Source organism: Chelonia mydas, chromosome 3 (assembly GCF_015237465.2).
Source record: "Chelonia mydas isolate rCheMyd1 chromosome 3, rCheMyd1.pri.v2, whole genome shotgun sequence".
Classification (NCBI taxonomy): Eukaryota; Metazoa; Chordata; order Testudines; family Cheloniidae; genus Chelonia; species Chelonia mydas.
This window is the reverse complement of record NC_057851.1, coordinates 86,009,548-86,019,862: the sequence shown is the minus strand read 5'-3', so window position 1 is coordinate 86,019,862 and position 10,315 is coordinate 86,009,548.

Sequence of the window (10,315 nt, the reverse complement as noted above, 5' to 3'; positions counted from 1 at the left end):
CAGACAATCAGCCTGCACACCTTCAATGCTATTGCAGAAAGAAATTCCAACAACTCAGGCAGGGAGTGGGTAGTGCACTAGAACCAATCCTATTTTAACTCCTTCCCAGGTCTCACATACAAGATAGACACATTATACCAGATTTAGGTTTGGAGTGGTAGATCTGCTTTTCAGATCACATGCAAACAGTCTAGCTACATCACCCCCTCAGTGATCTCTCTTTGTCGCACTTTGCACCAGGTTCCTAGTTGTCACCATATGAGCCGAAGTTGGTCCAGCCACAACATCACCACATTTTTTAAGAAAGTTTTATTTTTCTTTTTTTAAATTTCATGTAAAACTTTTTTCATCCCTCAGGTGTTAATCAAATACCAGCTGACTTTTTTTGGGTGGAAAGTGCATTACCTAAGAAATTGTATATCACATTTCAGCAGGAAGGGCATTTTTAGTAACAATGTATTGATTCCTAAAAACCAGGGAAGTCTAATGGTAACTGAAACACAGCCCCAGAACAATAAAGTTCAATACTTAAAGGCAGCATTTCACATCAGCTGAGCTCTGGTACTTTCAGCACAGCAGGTGTTGAGTTCCAGCAATTCTCCTGAGTTGAAACCAAGAACTCATACACAATTTCTTACTGTCACACTGGAGCAAATTAAAAAAAAAATGAAACAAGGAAATAAAATTTGAACAGTGAGGAAAGGGGAAAGCTAATGAAAGTAAGTCAACCACCATGCTACAAGCAACACTGAGCAAAATATGGCCTGATCCGGCAAAGACTTACACATATGCTTAATTTTATGAACTTTGAGTAGTTCCATTGAAGTCAAATAAGACAAGTCTTTGCAAGATCAGGGCTCAAGTCTGCACTCAGAATGAAACTGCACATTTTTGCCCAAAATGTTTGAAGAAATAAAAAAGATCTTTCATGATTGAAAACTGTTTTTATCACTCACAAGTCCCTGTTCAAAGGCAGATCTGTGTAATTCCCGACTCAAACAGAATGAAACATAAGCAACTTCAGAGGAGGACAGGGACATTCTTAGCTCTAGTGGCGAGTGAAGGAGTTTTAGCTACAAATGAAGCAAATCTGAGTTATGAAGTTTACATTGCAATGTTTGCCTACAAGAGCTAGTAGAGCTTTGGGAATATGGAGAGGAAGCAAGCCAGGGCTAGCCACTTGAGAAAACAGTCAATGTGCTCCTTCCTACACACAGACAATGAGCAGGGGGTTTCTTAACATCTTTTTCCTGCTCTCCACATTCAGGCTAAGGTTTGAAGGGAATTTTACAAACAATGTAGTCTGTAAATGGAATTGAGAGCTTCTCCTGGGCATTGGGAATAACCTGAGCTCCCCAACATTTGCCCGTCAGTTTCTGTAGAAAAAGGAAAAGCAGCTGGAGGCCCTGCTTACAACCCATGGAGAGAGTTCATCTAGGTCAAAAATTCACAGGTGCAAAATATAAGCATTTTGAAAAAATAGTTAATTGGAAAAAATGATCTGTATGAAAATTCAGCATGTCGCCCAGCTCTAACCGAAGATACTTTATGATATTTACCTCTTCTATATGATTCAATGTAGAACTAGTTGAAAGTTTTTGAACATCAGCAACAATTTTTATCAAAATTTCAAATTCTGAGGAAAAACTGGAGGGATGATCTGTTTTCAATTTTAATCCTCCTGTTTGTCTGACCAGGTGTAATTGAGGCCCATGCTGCATCATTAGATCAGCTCACATTTTATTTTTATTGGCCTGTTGCTAAAATGAACAAGCAACAAAAATGTGGGATACACCAAGTTACAAATGATATGAACAGCAAAAGAAGTGGTTTCATTCTTTAGCTATTCAGTTTGGGGGAAATTCACTCTAGTGAACATCCAGGTTAGGCTATCTGCTCCATTTATCCACCTCTTCAGCTACACACTAAAGCCCCAGTCCTACAATTGTATCCATGTAAGTAGACCCCTGCACCTGTGGGGAGACCAGGTGACTACAATAAGTCTCCATAAATGCAGAGGGATTGGCTTACAAGCAGTGATGAGCTGCCAAAAGCTGAAGAACTGGTTCCTTCAGTCGCTCCGGGTCTTCGGCGGCACACCCTTCACTTGCTCTGGGTCTTTGGTGGCACTGAAGGACCCGCCGCCGAAGTGCTGCCGAAGACCCGGAGTGCCACCGGGTGAGTAAAAATTGCCTAAAGTTAACCATGTGCTTAAGTGTTTTCTTGTTACAGCATTCAAAAGCTTTCTAGCTGCCCCACAGCACACTGACTGGTTCCTTGTATTCTTTAACAACCGGTTCTAAACTGGCTTCAAAATTTAGCAACCGGTTCGCGCTAACCAGTGTGAACCGGCTCCAGCTCACCACTGCTTACAAGGATTAGAACCTAAGTGGTGTAGGGGCCTTGCGCTTATCTTCTGTAATGGTATAAACTTCACCCTTTAGGACTATATCCAAGAGGTGGGAAAGGCCCAAGAGTATGGAAGTTGTTTTAGAAGGAAAATATTTTATTCTGTCAGAAACACAAAAATTTGGCTTTTACAGACTGAAAAAACTTCTGAAAATGACTGTTCCTAAACAGGATTGTTGTGAGTGTGTTGGGCTTTATATTTTGTAAAGGCTTATTTATTTCTGATTTATACAGGGCCATAAATGTACACGGATTCCTACAGACAAACCAGATAATGTGCCTGTCCGGAGAAACTTACCGTCTAAAGATATGCCTACACAGCAAGCAGGATCCCACAGCAGTGAGTCCCAGAGCCCAGGTCTACAGATTCGAGTTTGCGGGGCTTATGCTATGTCATGAAAAACAGCAGTGTAGATGTTCAGACTTGGGCTTGAGCTCTGAAACTTAGGGACGGGGTAGGCCTCAGAGCCGAGTTCCAGCCTGAGCCTGAATACCTGCATTGCTATTTTTAGTGCCGCAGTGCAACCCCAAGTCTGTAGACTTAGGCTCTGAGCCTCGTGGACGTGGGATCCTACTTGATGTGTAGATGTATCTTAAGGATTTGACTCTGCAGATATTTACTCCATGCTTGTAGCTACTCCTGCATGGTATTCTATTAATTTCTACAAGGCTCCATGCAGGCATGATTTGGGGCCCACTCCAGCTCCCATTGACTTCAATTAGGAATTGGTTCAAGGCTTATATTTACAGAACTATTTTCAGGATTGGGCGCTAAATTAAGGCATGACCTCTCGAGAGAAATTGACCAATAGGGATGGGGTAGAAATTAAGGGAGAACAAAAGTTACAACAATAAGAGCAGTTGCTTTGGTCTTGAGGGTTGTGTGCACATTTTTAAAATACTTTTTCTTTGAGAGACTATCAAAGAGCATATTAAAGTTTTTAGGCCTCAGCAGACATGGGAATCTTAACCAGAGTCTTAGTTGAAAGGTTGCTTTCTAGAATATTGCTGCTAATTTTACCATTGTGTGGGTCTTTTTTTTGTAATTTAGAGAATGAGGAAACAGTGTTCACACGGTGTGCTCAGTTCCTCGTATGCTAACAGTTCTCAAACTCACCACTAGGTGGGGGCACAGATTGCTACCTAAACTCAACACTAGAATGAAGCAGCTGAACTGCCATAAACTCCTGGAGAGAATCAGAGCAATCATTCCGACCTATCCAGACATCACACTGATTTCTGGCCATATTAACCCAAAATCTGAGTATTGAGAACAATTTACCCACTACACTTCAGGAACACACAGCATACAGTTTTACTTGTCCCCCCAACAAATTATAACAATTATGAAGAAAAAGTATATTTACTAATTCCTACCCTGTACAACTATGAGGGATTTCACTGTTTCTGGTGGTGAATCAGTGGATATTGCATATAATTTAATCTACCCATGCATCCAATTATAGATCCTGAAGCATTAAAAATCATTTTATGTAAAAAGAAAAGGAGTACTTGTGGCACCTTAGAGATGCATCCGATGAAGTGAGCTGTAGCTCACGAAAGCTTATGCTCAAATAAATTGGTTAGTCCCTAAGGTGCCACAAGTACTCCTTTTCTTTTTGCGAATACAGACTAACATGGCTGTTACTCTGAAACCTGTCATTTTATGTAGTTTTTCTTACTCATTCTACCTCTGTTGAGACAAGTGATGTGGCTTCAGAAATCAATTTTGGTCCAAAATGTTTCTAAAGAGCAAAGCTGAAATGCCGAAAGACCTGGTGAATAACCATAATTTAGTTCTTTAATCCCCTGTACAGTTAGATTAGGAGTTATAAGGAGATACTGTACAAGATTTATTTATAATGGCTTTTGAAAGTTTCCAACAGGAAATATACATTAAAGTTATAAATTGCTTATTGCATTGGCCCTTCCTTAGTTGGTCTGTAGAATAATTGTTTTCTTCATTGCTTTCTTAATGTACTTTACAGCAATATAATTTAAATATAGTACAAGCATCAAATATTGATTTTGAGTTAACTTATGATTGATATCGAAATGATATCATAATGATAGTATTTTTCAAGGCTAAAGACAGCTGACCTCTCTACTTTATTATCTTTTATATTTTATGAGTAAAATTAAACTGCTGTCCTTCTAGAATTAAAATTTACAGTTGCACACTATCATAATAAGTACTTTCTTTGGATATGAAAACACCACAGGAAACTTTCTTCAACTTTCAGATGGGTATTGTTAGTCAGAAAACGCCCATTTTCTCTCTAGCAGTATAGTTGCTATTCTTTAGAAAACAGGTTGATTAGTTCTGGGTTAAATGACTTGTTAGCCATGTTCAGCATTTTGGTTTCAATACTGAAGAAAAAAATCCCAATTGACTAGTCTTCTGGGAGACATTTTTAGAGTAACTTTTAAAACATTATAATTTAACCTTTTATTTTTATTCTTCAATACTTTACACTTCATCTTTTAAGTGATTGTGTAATTTTTTTTTGCTTAGATATAGACAGAATAATGGATTTTTGATACCCTCAATTTTACAGGCCTGTAGAGCTCTGGAGTCAGACAACAATAGGATGAGCAACAATACAGCACAAAGGTGACAGAAGGAATCTTAACAAAGCAGCTGAGGGTTTCCTTTGCATAAGGATTCCACACATGGAGTAGGTTCAGCATACCCAGGAGTAGGATGGTGCAAGTCAAGGTCACAGAACAGACAAGAAAACAACCCAGGATCCTGGCTGCAAATCCCCTGCATTAGTCACTAGACTTCCTCCTAGAACTCCATTCTAGTTTTTACTGAACTGATTTTTCAACAATATATTAAGCACCAAAGTGTTGAAAAGCAGTTTTTTCCTCAAGCTAGTTTTACCCATTTGGATTCTTCCAGACATTGTTTGGAGAGCACTGCTAGTCTTTGACCCCATCTCTGCCTTTAAGATTTCAGAGATAAGAATTTGTTTTCCCATCTTTCTGGATAAGGGGGAGATGGAGAAGGCACACTGTGCTGAGGCAGACAACTTGCCGGTCTACCCTGTCTGATTTTTGTTCCCTCTGTTGAAGCTTAACAGAGTCCAGAAAAAAGTAGAGCAGAAACATACTGGTGTAAATTATTCAAGTGATGCTACCATTTCTAGAAGCAGCCCTGATGGGTTTGCCCATAAAACATTAACATGACATTTCTGAGTTGTGACAGGTGGTTTGGGAGAAGAAGGCTTAAGAATAAACACAGCACTTTTGTGGGAACAAAGAAATGTGTTCAGCTATAAACAAACACACACCATTGGTGATTTGCATGCAGACTGAATTTCAGAAACACATTAAAATTTAAGAGATCCTTGTAAGTAGATTAAACCAGATTTGTTCAGTGGTGCTACGCACAATCAAAAACAGGGGCAAAGTCTGTATTCTCTTTCGCCCCTTCTTTCAGAAATGGGAGCGCTCCAGTTGTCTCAGTTAAATTCTGAAACATCCTAATGGGTTGGGTTTTTTATGCTTCTGACTGACAATTTGGAGCTTCAGTTCAGTTGTGTCTGCTCAGTTTCCCTTGCATCTCATTAAAAAAAAAATAAAAATATGCAAAGGTCTTACTGGTTTTTAACTTCAGCAGACAATACAGGGGTACCCAATTCCCTTGCCTAATAATCACATTTTTCCAAGGGGACAGCCTTAGTGCCTCATAAGATGCCCTTCCATTTAATGTTTGCAGTGTTGCTGTAGATATCCCTGTATATTAGTAGTAAAATACTATGCTGGACAGACTGGAGCCAGACTTTCAGGTGAGTAAAACATCTCACAGGACTAATGCTAGTGAACCATGTTCCATGTTAAGATTGGGATGAACCTTGTGGAATTAAAGGTTTTATGAATCACTCAAAATACTTTTGGGTTTTATAAATTGAGTTCAAGTTCTCAAATATTTAGTTCTTGTAATTTAGCCCTGTGGCATTTTTTTTAATGCGAGGTTTTCTCACAAAAGCAAGGTTTGCTAGTTAAATAGGTGCTAAGGATAAAAGTAATTTCAAGAAAGCTAATCTGGCTTCATTCTATATGCGATGGGTAAATATCACCATTTATAATGACAGGTTTCAGAGTAGCAGCCGTATTAGTCCGTATCCTCAAAAAGAAAAGGAGTACTTGTGGCACCTTAGAGACTAACAAATTTATTTGAGCATAAGCTTTCGTGAGCTACAGCTCACTTCATCGGATGCCCCCAACTAAAACCTCTCCAATGCATCATCAAAGATCTACAACCTATCCTGAAGGACGACCCATCACTCTCACAGATCTTGGGAGACAGGCCAGTCCTTGCTTACAGACAGCCCCCCAACCTGAAGCAAATATTCACCAGCAACCACACAATAAAAACACTAACCCAGGAACCTATCCTTGCAACAAAGCCCGTTGCCAACTGTGTCCACATATCTATTCAGGGGACACCATCATAGGGCCTAATTACATCAGCCACACTATCAGAGGCTCCTTCACCTGCACATCTACCAATGTGATATATGCCATCATGTGCCAGCAAATCCCCTTTGTCACGTACATTGGCCGAACCAGACAGTCTCTACATAAAAGAATAAATGGACACAAATCAGATGTCAAGAATTATAACGTTCAAAAACCAGTCGGAGAACACTTCAATCTCTCTGGTCACTCAATTACAGATCTAAAAGTCGCAATTCTTCAACAAAAAACTTCAAAAACAGACTCCAGTGAGAGATTGCTGAATTGGAATTAATTTGCAAACTGGACACCATTAAATTAGGCTTGAATAAAGACTGGGAGTGTATGTGTCATTACACAAAGTAAAACTATTTCCCCATGTTTATCCCCCCCCCCCCCCCGCCATACTGTTCCTCAGACATTCTTGTCAACTGCTGGAAATGGCCCACCTTGATTATCACTATAAAAGGGTTTTTATTTCCCCCCCTCCCTGCTGGTAATAGCTCACCTGACCTGATCACTCTCATTACAGTGTGTATGGTAACACCCATTGTTTCATGTTCTCTGTGTATATAAAATCTTCCCACTGTATTTTCCGATGAAGTGAGCTATAGCTCATGAAAGCTTACGCTCAAATAAATTTGTTAGTCTCTAAGGTGCCACAAGTACTCCTTTTCTTATCACCATTTAGTTTTCCACTCAAATTTCTCTTTCTTCTGTTCCCCTACTCCCCTATAGTCTCTTGTCCACTTTGCCCTGCTTTTCACTGAATCTTTTTCTCTTTGGCCCTCTTGCTGTTTCTTTTTCACATCTCTTTTAAGGGGAATACAAACCCAATAACATTGGAGTCAAACTTTTAAAGGCACAAATGTCAGAGTAGGCTTGAAATAAGATCAAGTGAGTTTGCCCACATCTGTTACAGAGTCTTAAGAACACATTTATAGATCAGTCTCAGTGGAAATATTGGGGGGGAGGGGGCATATTGGCATTTGGAGGAGGAGCAGGAGCATATGTGGCAGTTCCAGAATGGGGAACAGGACAGGGCCACCGGCACTTGGACAGGGGGCATTGGTGCCCAGGGTGCTAACTGCTGAGGGGCATGGGAAAGCACAGGGCATCAGGCACCAGCCACACAGGAACTGCAGTAGGAATGGCAGTAGGAACTAGTGGGATTCCCCTTCTCAGCAGGAGTTGCCCCCTCCCAGTCTCAGTAGCTCCCTTTGCTCCCCTTCCTATCCCTTAGCCCTTCCTTTCACAGGGAGCTTCCACCCTCCATGATTCTCCCTGTGATAAAAAGTTACTGTCCCTCAGGTAAACACAATACTATTGCATGCTAAGGAATAAGCTGACAGAGGAGATCAGAACTTCATAGTTAATGGGATATTAATGAAAGATAGACCCTTAAAATGTACATGGTTTGCATAGTGCATGATTTTTCAGCTGCGTAGCATCTGCAATTGTCCAGTTATTTTAGTTACCTGTATCTCATAAATGTCTGATTTCACTCTTAAGAAAGCCAAGAACAAATTGAATTGCCCCCTAAACTGATGTCACAGGTCCATTCATAGTAGAAAGTCAATATTATGACACTGACCATCACTCTTATGGAACAAGGAAAGGATAAAGAAATCCCATTTGAATCTTGTTCTGCAGGAATGTAACCCCATGCCAAAGCTGCAATGCAAATGCCTATTGTGGCAGGCCACAGTTAACTAGGCTCTCCTTATTGTGGTAAACCTTAAGGCAACATTAAAAGGCATTATTAATTCAAAGGAAATGAATGACTGTCCGCTTACAGTAACAGTGCAGAACTGCAATTTAAAAAGTCCTCTGGTGTTTATTGCTTATGTTTGGAACAGATTACAAGATATTATCCGGGGTCCTTATTTGTTTTCCACATGATTTTGTTACTCTCATCTCCTCTCAGGCATTGGCTTCTGCAGCCATACACATATGCAGGTGATGGCAGACAGTAAAGCCCAGCAGGCCTTTTGTGGCAGTGTGTAGCACTGGTTGTTGAGCTGTGTGCCAGCTCTATGTTGCCAAAATGCTCCAACTGTTCACTCTCAATTTTTATCTTGGCTCAAGGAACGGCCACCTCCTGTCACGTCTGCTACTTACAGAAGCGGAAACTAGATTCTCACCATTATCACAATTCACAAGCCAGCTCCTTCTACTACCAACTGCTTAATGAGCATGAGCAATCAAATGCATTCAGTATGCTTGCTTACCATGTTATCCCAGCCTTGCCTTTGGCTTGCCAATATTGCATTATTATTCCCATACAAATAAATTTAACACACTATTTCCCTAGGGATGGATGGTGGATGGACTAGATTTCACATGCTAGCCACATGCTTGGATGGATACACCATTTTCTGACTTAAAAATGACAAGTTATAACGATAAAACAAAAATATCCCCTACCCTGAGGTTGGCCTGATGCTTGGATGTAGTGAGCTGGATGGACATGTGGGAAAACCAGGAAGGGGTTTAGCCTTTTCCTTCCCAGTGGATGCTGGCCATAGTGCAGATATAATATACTGAGTCTTTGGCATGAGTGAGCCGTCCAAATCACTGAATGAATCATCACTCCCAGCTGCTGGTTGATTGATGGAACTGAATTGGTGATAATTCTGGAGGGAGAGGTTTGCCCTGTCTTCCATCTGGAGCTGCTGTGTTGTGGCTCATAAAGATGGCTACTGAACAGGCTGAGTTGGCAGAACTTCCCCAGCAAGCAAGACTGGCAACTGGGGAATAGACAAGTTATCAAGGGGTGTCTGAAATGAATGGATTTGATGTATCTAATGCTGGGAGCTTTAATAAAAACAATAAGTACTTGGAAATAAACCTGGGACTGTAAAGGGAAAAGAGATTGTCTTTAAGACCATGCAACAACTGCAGATTGTGTTTTGTGTTATGTACAATCACTGCTTCCTTAGGGCCAAATTCCACCCTCAGATATCCACCAGACATTACTGTAATGTACTTTAATTAAGCATGTGAGGGGATGACAGCTGCCTCTGTGTTTAAATTACAACCAGACATTGTTCTGTCGTACTGTAGAATGTTCACATCTTCAAATCTAAAAGTCCTCTTAGCGATTTACTAACTGCTCCCAGTTTGAACCAAAATGGATGCCTTTAGTGAAAAGTTTTAGATAGATGGACATCTGTTATCAGCTGAAACAACAAGATATTTAATCAGTTTTGTGAATATAAGTTACAATTGACCTTAGAAGCATTAGTGTGGTCTATTGAGTCTCTTCATAGTTGTAGCTAATAAGAAGCTGTCTGGCTACATGGCTTTTTACACATCTTTTAGATAAATCAGAGATCCAAAATCAAATTCTGGCACTCAGAGGCGGTATATGGATTTGTGATACTCCCTCAAGGCTTGGGGTCCATAAACCAATGAATGGATTACAATGAAATATAAAGTA